The sequence below is a fragment of the Seriola aureovittata genome, chromosome 9, assembly GCF_021018895.1.
Source record: "Seriola aureovittata isolate HTS-2021-v1 ecotype China chromosome 9, ASM2101889v1, whole genome shotgun sequence".
NCBI classification, from domain to species: domain Eukaryota; kingdom Metazoa; phylum Chordata; class Actinopteri; order Carangiformes; family Carangidae; genus Seriola; species Seriola aureovittata.
Genome location: NC_079372.1, coordinates 9,290,522 through 9,302,500, shown reverse-complemented (window position 1 = coordinate 9,302,500; position 11,979 = coordinate 9,290,522). Strand labels below are relative to the sequence as shown.

General features: G+C 39.5%; 1 long non-coding RNA gene across 2 annotated transcripts in view; it reads right to left on the bottom strand.

The window, feature by feature from the left end:
- Positions 1-8,304, bottom strand: part of LOC130174900 (uncharacterized) — a 13,232-nt gene extending 4,928 nt beyond the window's left edge. For both annotated transcript variants that reach the window (XR_008828660.1, XR_008828661.1), the window contains exons 1-4: positions 8,064-8,304; positions 7,831-7,892; positions 2,016-2,098; positions 1,574-1,673 (exon numbers count right to left, since the gene is read on the bottom strand). This is a non-coding gene — a long non-coding RNA (uncharacterized LOC130174900). The remainder of the gene's footprint in view (positions 1-1,573; positions 1,674-2,015; positions 2,099-7,830; positions 7,893-8,063) is intronic.
- Positions 8,305-11,979: the final 3,675 nt, after the last annotated feature.

The window sequence follows — 11,979 nt, the reverse complement described above, 5'->3', positions numbered from 1 at the left end:
CACATCTCCATCTACTGGGACAGAGGTACATAGAAATAAGTGGAGAATGAGTGAGAGAAATAGAGGGGAGATGGAGGGGGGTTAAAAAAAAAAACACACACACACACACACACAAAAAAAAAAGGAACTAGTAGATTGGCACAGCTTTGAATTTGAACTGCTCCCAAATGTGCCTCAGTCAGAGCCACAGTAAATAACACTATTGCCGGCCAGGATCCGGGAAAATGAGGAGACTCTAAATATAATATGTTGTAAATCTGAATCCTGGTGGAAAACATAGCCGTCTGAATACAGAAATGAAGATGTGAAATGTATTTAATGTTTTGTCCGTCATGCGCTTAGAATATTCAGCTAAATATAAAAGAGGTTTGAATAGCAGCACATAAAATTTAAAAAACAACTGTATATTTAACTTTTGAAACTCTGAACACATCGTGTATCATGTATCATGAAATGCATTTATCACAACACTGGACATTTATACCTAATATGAATAGATTTGCTGTATAATGTATGCAGTGTTAACTATGAGACACTGACAATGTTGGTAGAATAAAACTGGCAAAAATCTATAGTAGACAGTTTTTTACAGACTGGTCCAGTATTAAGTTATCATCCCTCTGGCCCAAAACCTCTTTATTGTATTAATACCATAACTCTGGATTTCTGTGACATTTAATGGCACTGTAAAATTAGATAATTACTGTAATATATCTGTGTACTCATGCCCGTGTCTGAGGTCAGAAACATAAAAATTAATAAGGAACAAGTGGGACGGAGAGGAGAGATTAAATAAGAGAGTGTGTGTATGTATGTGTGTGTGTGTGTGTGCGCACACGAGTTTGAAGTGACAAAGATGGCAAAAGTTGGTTTTAATAATGCAAAGAGAACATCGTCTGAAGTTACTTTGACATCCAATGTTTATGCATCCTCTTTCAATACCCCTGCATTTTTATTTTCACTCTCCTCTCCCCGAGTGTCGTTCATTTCAACCAAAACACACATCAAATGAAAAACATGCTCAGGGCAGTGGATGGTGGATGGAACACTAAGGTGATTTAACGACGGGACGGTTTGTGTGTAGGCTGGACAGCCTGGTGCAGCCTCCGTCTTCACAACCAGCGCACACACACACACACACACACACACACACACACACACACACAAACAAACCCATGTGCACATTTACATGTACACACACACACACAAACACACATACACACACACACTGACACCAAATATCTGAAAAAACAGCCAAGATGGACGTGAGGAACATGTTGCCTGCACGGGGGAGGATTTTGGAAAGAAGAGCGTGGTCAATCTGTTTGTTTCTCTGCCACATCCAAGAAGAGTGATAATTTCATTTTCTTTCATTATTTTCTCCCTTTTATTTTACTCCTGATGTCAGATTTTGAAAGCTGCTGAGGTTTATGTTCAAGAAAAGGAGCATATCAGGCGATGTTTTTTATTTATTTTGGGACAAAATGTCACTCACGGTGTCTCTTGTTGCTGCATAATGAAACATCAAGACAGCAATACAGACAAATCCACCAGTGCTACCTGAACCTCATACCTCTGCCTTGTCTCGCTGCATCTCCCTCTGTCTAATCGCGTCATATGAGCCAGTTCATTTATGCAAACTCTTAAGTCATAGAAGGTCACGGTTGGAGAGTCTGTGAAAAAGTATAACAGACACACATTAACCCCCATTTAATCAGGATTACAGAGAACAACCAAGCATTATTTAACACACATTACAGAGCATGACAGCAGTACACACACACACACACACACACACACACACACACACACACACACGCACACACGCACACACACGCACACACACACACAAACACAAATCCAACACAATCAATCTAATGGTGTGCATTAGTTAACTGCCAAATGTTGGGCTTTTTATGGCAGGATCACCCGTCCCTTGAAAAGATAAATACGGTGCACAGATCCCAGTAATTACAGCAATCCCCTTACAGCACACAGAGATCGTCCTCACTCACCAGCCTCTCTAGAGGCCTGTCGCCCTGTAGATTAAGTCATTTAGGACAGTTTTAGGGCACAGGGGTGGCTGACAGAAGAGGAGCTAGATGGAGAGGAGACAAAAGTAGGGAGAGGGATGGTGTTAATGTGTTTTGTCTTTACTGTATTTTGGGGGAGGGGATGTGCTTGTACAAAACAATGCAGACACACCAAAAAAAAAAAAAAGAAAAAATGCACAGATTCAGACACTTGTGATATATGCAGCACAAAGGCACACATGGAATCTGATCTCTCTTTGTGGCGTTCTGTCAACTTCCTGGCAATTCTTTTGAGGTTATGTCGACAACAACCAAACCTTTCAACTAACTGGTTAATGAAAAGGAGCCTCACGCATCAGACATGTTATAAAGGTTAATGGCCTTTGTGTGGATAATATCAAAAGAATGTGGAATGGATCTTACATTATGATCTCACCAAATAACACAAAAATTAAAAGCTTCGCCTCTGATTCATATGTCACAAAGGGAACTATATCATCATGCACATGATGTGGACACAAAAACATAGATATAAACATAATATAAAACAGCACAATACAATAAATATCCCCTTTTGTGAAGCTTCAAATTTTCAGTTTTTGTTGAGACTGCTAGTGAGATGTCAAATCAGCTCTACGATCATTTTTATCACTATAGTTTGAGATGGTGATGACATGCTGTGTCTGTCATTAAGTACAAAATAAGAGACTTTACAAACTCCTTACAATATAATGCAATTCAATACTGCACACTGTGGACTTCAAATACTGACTCAACCCCTAACTGATGTAGTCTCAACAAAACATACCAGCCGGAGCTTTGTATTGCATTGAATTAAGCAGTAAAAAAAAATTAAAAGGTGCCATGTGGAGATTCCTTGTTTCCCTCTGAAACACATTGTGTGTATTCCTGAGGCCTAACAAACATGTTGAAAGCATTTGATTAATTTTCTGAGCATTTTAAATCATGCTTTTATAACATGCACGTTCGCTGGTTTGTTTGTCTTCTTCTCTGCCTTTGCTGAGCTTTTTTGCGTGTTACTGCCGCCAACTGTCCACTGGCAGAATAGCAGAAACCGGTCGCAGGAATGTGAATCACACCGCCCGCCGGCATTCAGGCCTATCTGCAAACAGTAGCTGTAGACTATATGAGCCCATCATTGCTGCTGTTCAGAGTTCAGTTGATATCTTCCAATGTTATTTTAGTCATTTTAGTACCAAACTCCACCTTTGTGGCTGGGTCTATACACTGCAACAGGTAAATGCAAAGGGGGAATTTTCCACTGAAAACACCATGACTTTTGAAGATACTCACTTGGTTTGTCTAACTAAGACTCCTGAAGCCTCATATTAACTTTGGCTGAAGAACAACAGACTGTGGATTTTGTTCCTTTATCTCCTCCGCTGGGAGATTCTTTTAATGGCCAGAATGGAGTAGGACCTGTTTCAGTGTTCATGTGGGTACCAGACTATTGTTTTAAGACGGAATTAAGCTGGTTATTGTGTCCACTCCTGGTATGCAGTGACCTCTCAATATTATGATGTAAAGGCAGAGTCTTCTCTCTAGAAAAGCTTGCAGCATAAAACCGTGATACACTCCTTTTCTGGTATAGACCAGTCAGTTTAGACCCCTCAGGATGCCTCATCTGTGTGTGTGTGTGTGTGTGTGTAAAGGGTAGCGATGGGTGCAGTTTAGCAAAGGGAGCTGAGTAAAGCCTTCAGGCCATAGGGCGATTGATGTCCATTGGGTGGCTGAAGAACACTAACTCACACTGCTCTCTGACTGCAGCTAAAACTCTCATTAGTTTAAGTGTGTGAGAGTTCTCTGCTTCTGCACCTTACAGACCTCACAGAGCGGCAGAGGGCCAAAACCCTCTCAGATGGCTCTCACTACAGGGGAGGCATGCAAGGAGGCAAACGTGCATGTCTGCAAGCACACACACGCATTTACACAAAACTACGCTTGTACACACACATTAGTCTCCCTGCCTCTCTTTTCCATTCTTTTTTCTTGCAGCATTCATGTACATAACCATGAGCACGCAGCTTAACAGCAGGGCCTAATGAGGTCTGAAATATGAGCGGTAAACATTTGTATGGACAGATGTGGATTAATGTTCATCTTTTCTTCAAGCCAGAGATTAAACCTGATTTACTGCCTAACAGGTTTTAGTTTTTTTTTTCTATTTGATTACAGAGAGACAGAAATTTAGGAGCGAAGGTAAATGAGTCAGAAAGAGAAACAAAGGATGAAAGCAGAGTGATTGTTTCTCTTACTTATGGGGAAGTTGCCAGAAGAAGCCAGACAGTGATAGTGGAAGGAACAAAGAAAAAAAAAAAAGAAAAGAAAAAAAAAAGCAGGATTGGATGGAAGGGGAGGCAGAGGGAATCGTCAGATGCTCCTCATTCCTGTTGTGGGCTGATGAAGTGAAGGAGGAGAAATTTGAGTCATGGGGACGGAATAAGAAATGTCAACAGATTGAGTCAGAGCAGAGCTGGGACCGTCTGGAAGGAGAGAGTATCAACACTGACTGAGGGGCACGCAAGATTTTGGGACCGTCACTGGGCTAATGGCAAAATTATTGGACATTATGTGTGTGTGAGTGTGCATGTGTGTGTGTATGTGTTGCATGGGGGCGGATGTGGGATTGGCTAAGTCTGCTGTCTATAATGAATGGTTAATGTTAGTCGGGGAAAAAATGAATACGGTCACCATCTGCTCGATCTAAGTCTGCGTTCTGTGCGCACATTTGTGTGTATGAGAACCATGCAGACACACACACACACACACACACACACACACACACACACACACACACACACACACACACACGCACGCACACACACACACACACACACACACACACACAATGCTCTTGGAGAGGGATTTGGAAATATGGAATGGAAGAAAAGGGAGGGAGGAAGAAAGAGAGGAGAAAGCAGCAAACAGAAGAGAGACATGCAACAAAACCCTGCACTAAACCGCAGAGATAGGCAACGACAGTGACAGAAATGAGATTTGTGTAGGAAACATCGTATGTGTTCAGATGTAGCAGAGATGCAGATACAGGTGAGCACAAATAGGGCACGAGTCATGAATGCTGTCAGGTTTCTCATACACATGTTGCCTATGGCTGCAAACACACATGCACAGATACACACACACACAAACAAAACAAAAAAAACAACACTCTAAAGAAATAGAACATTTTTTTTTATAAGCAGTAATGTAGAGGAAATTGACAGCTAAACTACTGTATATAGCTGGTTATTTTTAGAGTTAATTTGAAAGACTTTCGAGAGAGGACAGGTGAATAAGACTGACTACAATACAACTGTTTCTGTGTAGGTAAAGTAAAAGCATGAGGACAGCTTCTTTTGTGTAGCTTAGACCACTTTTGATGACCACTTCAACTGTAGAACAACAGAACACAGAGCACAGTGTCTATGTAGATCCATATAAAATAAGGAACAGAATATGAAATGCATACAGTACAACAGTATGTAGTTAATTAATTAAATGAAGCAAATCATCCCGATAAACAATAGTAAATAATAATAATAGTAAAACTAAATCTCATCCTACACTATACGTACCTGTTTAAGAACATGTTAAACCTAAAATGTATACAAATCCTTTACTTGAGTAAAAGTAGCAACACCACAATGTAAAAATACTCCATTACAAGTAAAAGAACCAACCATAAGTCAATTAGAAATTAGCAACAATTTTTGTTTTCCATTAATTAAGTAATTTTTTAAAACAAAAATGCCAAACATTTGATATTTCCAGGATCTAAAATGTGAGAAATTGCTGCTTTTCTTGATGTTAAAATGATAGTAAATTGAATATTTGAAGAAAAGAAGACATTTGATTACGTCATCTTGTGTTCTCAGATGTTGTGAGGGGAATTTATTATTATCATTTTACGGTTTTCTGGTATTTTATTGATGAAACAATGAATTAATGACTCAAGAAAATCATCAGCAGAATAAATGATAATGAAAATAGCTGTTGTTTGCAGCATTAAAGATCTTACTTAAGTGACAGAACAGAGATACGGTATTATCCGTAAAATTTTATTACTGTAGCACTGAAGTAAAAATACTCTTATGCAGAATGGCCCCTATCATTTTGTGATTGCAAACATTGGATTATTCATGCATTAACATCTATGAAGCATGTTAATATTTAGACGTAGAAGCCAGTTCTGATGACATTTTATGCTGTAGGGTAGTTACTCACAACAATTTATCATATTTACTGAACTGATGTAATATTTTGTATGCGTGATATTTCATTATTTTAGTGCTCATAAAGTTGCAATTGAGTGATATTTATTTGAGATACACTGTAAAGATTTATTCAACATTTTTTGTTTTTGCCATTTAAAATCAGCATAGCTATTCCAAAACCTTAAATTCAGTCTTACATAAATTGCATCATTGAAAAGAGTTCAGTGTGAAATTTAAGAAAGTTATGTAAAATCCAATTCATAGTCTTGAAGCCATGGGTGGGCAACTTTAAGACATTACAGGAAATATAGGTTAGATATTGTGACTTCAAATTTAGGACCTCTGTACAGCTATCTATTACTAGACTACCATTTGAATAAACAGTAACAGTATTTAAAGCTTTAGGGGGATTACAAGTGTTGAGGACACCGGAACAGTATCATCCCCGGCTGTGCTCACACATAAACACTCACACTCTCGCCCACTCACACACCAACACAGAACAAATGAATGTTTGTTATGTTTTTTTTTGTTTTGTTTTGTTTCTTTTTTTTTGTAAGTGAACATCACATTTTGTCTCCAAAGTTCAAAACACAGGAACCCCACACTTTACATGCATCATCTGTTGGGTAGTCATGACAGAGAGGAGCTGCAGCACTGATAAAACAGTTGTGATACATCTCTGAACACTGGGTTGATAAGTAAATACAGCCTACATCGATAATCCTCATGTCACTGTGCGCTATGTATTATACAGAGTTGCATACACACACACACACACACACACAAATGCACGCACTCACACATACACACACACACTGCCAGGTTGTGATTAAATTCTCTGTGGCCTATGATCCGTCTCTAAATCTTTGCAATTTTCATTTTATGCAGCTTTAATATGGATCATAGTTGCTCTCAGAGTGCCCCATCTCCTAATCTGGAGCAATCTGAGCTGAGCTTGGCTGGGCCAACAGCTGACACTAAGCCAACCAGTCACAGTCAACCAGCCAGCAAGTCAGCAACAAAGCCTCTGTGCAGCCAGCAGGCCCAAAATACCATGAGATAGGAGAAGTTTGGGATATTTCAGAGGCAATTTTGTGAAATAATTTTCTGAATATGTGTAGCTGGCCTAACCTGGGGCTTCATCTTGCCCTGAACTATGTGTTGTGGAGGGACAACTGTTGCCAACCAGGGAGGGGGGATTTATTCTTGCGGGCTGTGTGTAACACAATATCAGTACAGCAACTCCTCATGACCATGTTTCTACATGCACACCTCTCCTCAGCACAGCCTGACTCCAACTGAGCGCACAGAGTGCAGCTCATACCACTACATTTACTAGTTTCTCTTACATCAATAAGCAAAATACATCACATTTGATCATATAGTTACAATTTACAATATTGCACAAAAAAATTATCCTCTCACCCACCAGCAGAAATTTAATAAAATGTTATAAAAATATGAACATGAACATACATTAAAATATACACTGTAGCTAAATTATCAATACAGACGAAATGTACATAATAAAAACAATAACAAAGGGGGAGGTCACATACCTGTGTGTGAACCACTAAAATCAGTACAGCATCTTCTCATGACCAGGTTTCCACGTGCTCACCTTTAAAAGGAAAAAGGGAGAGAGCGGCGAACCGCATGAGAAACTAGCCCCGACCACTATTAGCCTAATTTATGATCGAGAAACTAGCATGCTACAAAAATACTGTACATGATCAAATAACATAAACACACTTAAGCAGCCACTATAACAACAAGTAACAGTGTTTGTGACCTGTTCACGATGAAATTCATGTCTGTTTTTAGTTCTTTTACCACGTTTTCGCACGATATTGACATCAGGGGTATTCCCTCTGTATTACCTCTCCTCAGCGCCGCCTGACGCTGACTGTGGAGAACGACCAAGAATGACGCGAATCGACAGGAAGTGACACGGCCAAAATGTCAAAGGTCACATAATAAAAATACAATTAACAAAATAAAAGCTCCCCAAAAGAAAGATACACAAAAAGAAAAATATACAAAGAAAATAATAAAGGAGATTTTAGTGAATAAATGAGAAACAATGTTGAAGTTTAAGTTGTCGCTGCTAAAAATAAATACTGTACATAAATCTTGATGTGGTTTTGATGGGACGGGCCTGGCTGAGTGTTTGCAGCGGCTGAAGGAGGTGGAGGGAGGGGAGGGGAGGGGCTGAGGGGTAACGTTCGATGGGGTCATGGAGCTCCAGTGCGTTTAGGGTGGGGCATCGTGTCCGCATCACGGCATGTCCGCATCTCACTCACGCAAGCATACAGTATATCGTCACATATTCAGCACTCACACGACCACACATGACCCTATTTTTCAGAGCATTGGAGGGGCCTTAAGAGGATTAAGTAATTAAGGGTACACTGTTAAAAAATGTATATTAATACGGTAATGCTTATCCAGGAAATCCAAACCCACTATATGATCTCTCTCAAAATCATGCAACTGTTCATGTAGGTTGGTAAATTAAAGAAAAAGATAGGCACGACATATGTTATTTCCTATATCGTATACTGACCGAACAAGGAATTTGCATGTCGGTGTCTCATTTCTTTCTGTCTAGATTAAACTGTCATGTCAAAATACCAACAGCTAACCAGCTCAAGTGTTGGACCAGGAGCAGGCCCCCTTCTGGGACGTGTGTAAATAATACTACTGCTGATGGAGGAAAACCCACAAACTGAGCAAAGCTAATGCTAGGCTTAACTCTCTCCCTCTCCCTCTCCCTCACGCTCACTCTCTCTCTCTCTCTCTCTCTCTCTCTCTCTCTCTCTCTCTCTCACACACACACGCACGCACGCACACACACACACACAGTAGCACACACATAAACTGCATTATACTATATTTGCTTTGCTTCATTTCTGCAGTACTGTAGCTGAATCCATCTCTGCGTGGTGATTAATTCTTCAGATGATTATTGTTACTGATGTTAATGAGGAGCAGAGAGTGAGGATGTAAGAGGGAGAGTGAACATCAGGGGAAGGGGGTCACCCCACCACCTCAGCCTGCTTAATCCTCCCAGTGGCAGACGGCAAGACCAGTTAGATATCAGGAGACCCTTATGGACATATTTAGAGTGCTACTTTATGGGGACACCTTGGTGGCCACCATGCATGACATTTATATGAATATGGTAGCTAGGATGAACGATGAAAGCAGTCAGTGCTTTTAAACTGTATGTTATGCTGGCAAAAAATTTAGGTTGTCCACATACCAGTTTTAAAATGGAAATAGCTAATACTGTAGACATGTATGTTTTAATGTACTGTAGACATACTGTTTTCCCAAAAAAAACCTTACTGTAAGTCCATGTGTCAGCAACTGTCTGAGTTGATGTCACCTTTTGTGCATTGTTCATGACACAGTTTATCCTCCTGACATTTGCTTATCCATAATCTCTCTATTATCTGTCTAGGGATGTCCCTCTAACTAATCCATCTGTGCTAACATCCACTCTCACATTAAAACGTTAAATATTAAATTGTACACCAAATCTGCGGCTGAAAATAGTGCTCGCCAAATGCACTGTTTACTCCTGTTTGATTAATATTGAATATATAGTATAAACATATAAGTATATGTATATAGTGTCCACCAATTGAAATGATCAAGCCTTATTTAAAAAAGAAAAAGGAAAAGTATTTTAAGTATAGCAAGTGTTTTTCAGGCTTTACATCCTCAATAGGAATGAATGTGCTTGATGCTGAGCACCACAGACATGGTAGGTACATCTTAACGATCATGACTCAAGAATGACACAAAAAAATGGCACAAACATTTCAAATCATAAACCATACACAGCGGTGCTTGGTAGCATACCAGCAGTATGGTTAACAACCAACAAACTTGTCCCTCTCTGTGCTGAGGCATTAAGCCTCCTGTCTGCCTGTCAGAAAGTGGACGTACAAAGTGAAGTGCAAGTTCACCTCAGTGAACATGATTAAATCAAACAATAACCTCCTTCCCCTTATCAAATCCTCTTAAGCAGGCTGTATTACATATCTGCTAAACAAAGAAAACTCAATCAGAACAATCAACCAAGCCAGGCCAAACCCGCCCCACCAGCTTGTCTGATCCCATTGCGTGATTAAAATGAAAATGGAGCCGGGACATTACCAGAAATCCCATGTTCACCTTATAAGGAAGATCAGAAATCTGTGTATTTGTGTGTGTGTGTGTGTGTTGTGTGTGTGTGTGTGTGTGTGTGTGTGTGTGTGTGTGTGTACATAAAAGGGGGATAATATAAATGTGCCCTGTGTAATTCCCTGGCTTGGATCACAAAACACAGTTTTTATTGTTTGCAATATTAATAGAAGAAAGATTACGATTCTTGGGATTGGATTAATAATATTTTGCCTTTCCATTCTCAAAAAGTAATAAATTAATTTGTTTGTTTGCAGTGTGTTTTGAGGAAAACATGTTTTTATTGTGTGGCACTGCAGCACCTGTATGAACATGAATAACTCAAAACAACATCACGAAGGTCCTGCTGGATTTTAGATTGTGGTTGGTACAAAATGTTAACAAATCAGGCAGTAAAGCAGGCTTTAAAACATTAAATACAAATCAGGTACACATTACTTTTCAGCATACCATGTTGCATATCAAGAATCTTTAGTTGGGCTGCAGCTACTATTTTCATCATTGATTGATCCGCCAATTACCTCATTATTTTGTCAATAAAATGTCAGAAAATGGTGAAAAATTCCCGTTACAACTTCCCACAGCCCGAGGTGACATCTTCATATGTTTTGTTTTGTCCAACCAACAGTCCAAACATATTCATATAATTATTTGACTTCAAAGTAGTTACTATTCTATCACCATCTGATGATCAACTAATCAATTAATCCAATATTTGAGTATTTATTTTTGGCTAACACCCAGACATACACATACAATGTAACCATTAAAAAGAATATAAATCAACACTACAAAATTTTAATTGTGATATATGTTTTTGAAAAAATGAAGTTTCAAAGCAAGTTTCAAATAGTTGCAAATAGATTTTGTGTTGAAATGATTGGATGATCATTGAATGATTTTGATCAGTACTAATGTAAATGTATCTATGATTTGATAGTTCATGGTCCAAAATGTTTAAAAGCACATAACATGCAAAGTCATGATCATGGTCCTTTGATGAATTATGCATATGTTGTGTTTATATCAGTTTGTGTGGGGGGTCTGTCCTCTCCAGAAAACTGTGTGTGTGTGTGTGTGTGTGTGTGTGTGTGTGACTGTGTGTGTGTGTGTGTGTGTGTATGTATGTGTGTGTGCATGTGTTCGAGACTCCTGGGCGGGCTTACAGTAAGAGGCAAGCTTCACATTACTGTTGCTCCAATTCACTTCCTGGGATAATCCTTAACACAACAGAGGGAACGGCAGGTGACCTGGACCAGCAGAGATACAGTATGGGGCTCCATTAAAAAACACACACTTTCTCACCCAAACACACACACACACACACACACACACACACACACACACACACACACACACACACACACACACACACACACACACACACACACACATACTGTATATACACCTACTCACACAGACAGAGCCATCCATTCATAAATAATACCAATATGACCCTCCCTTCACCCTTCACTCTTTCCCTCTGTTGTATCTGCGCTCCTCCACCGTATTCC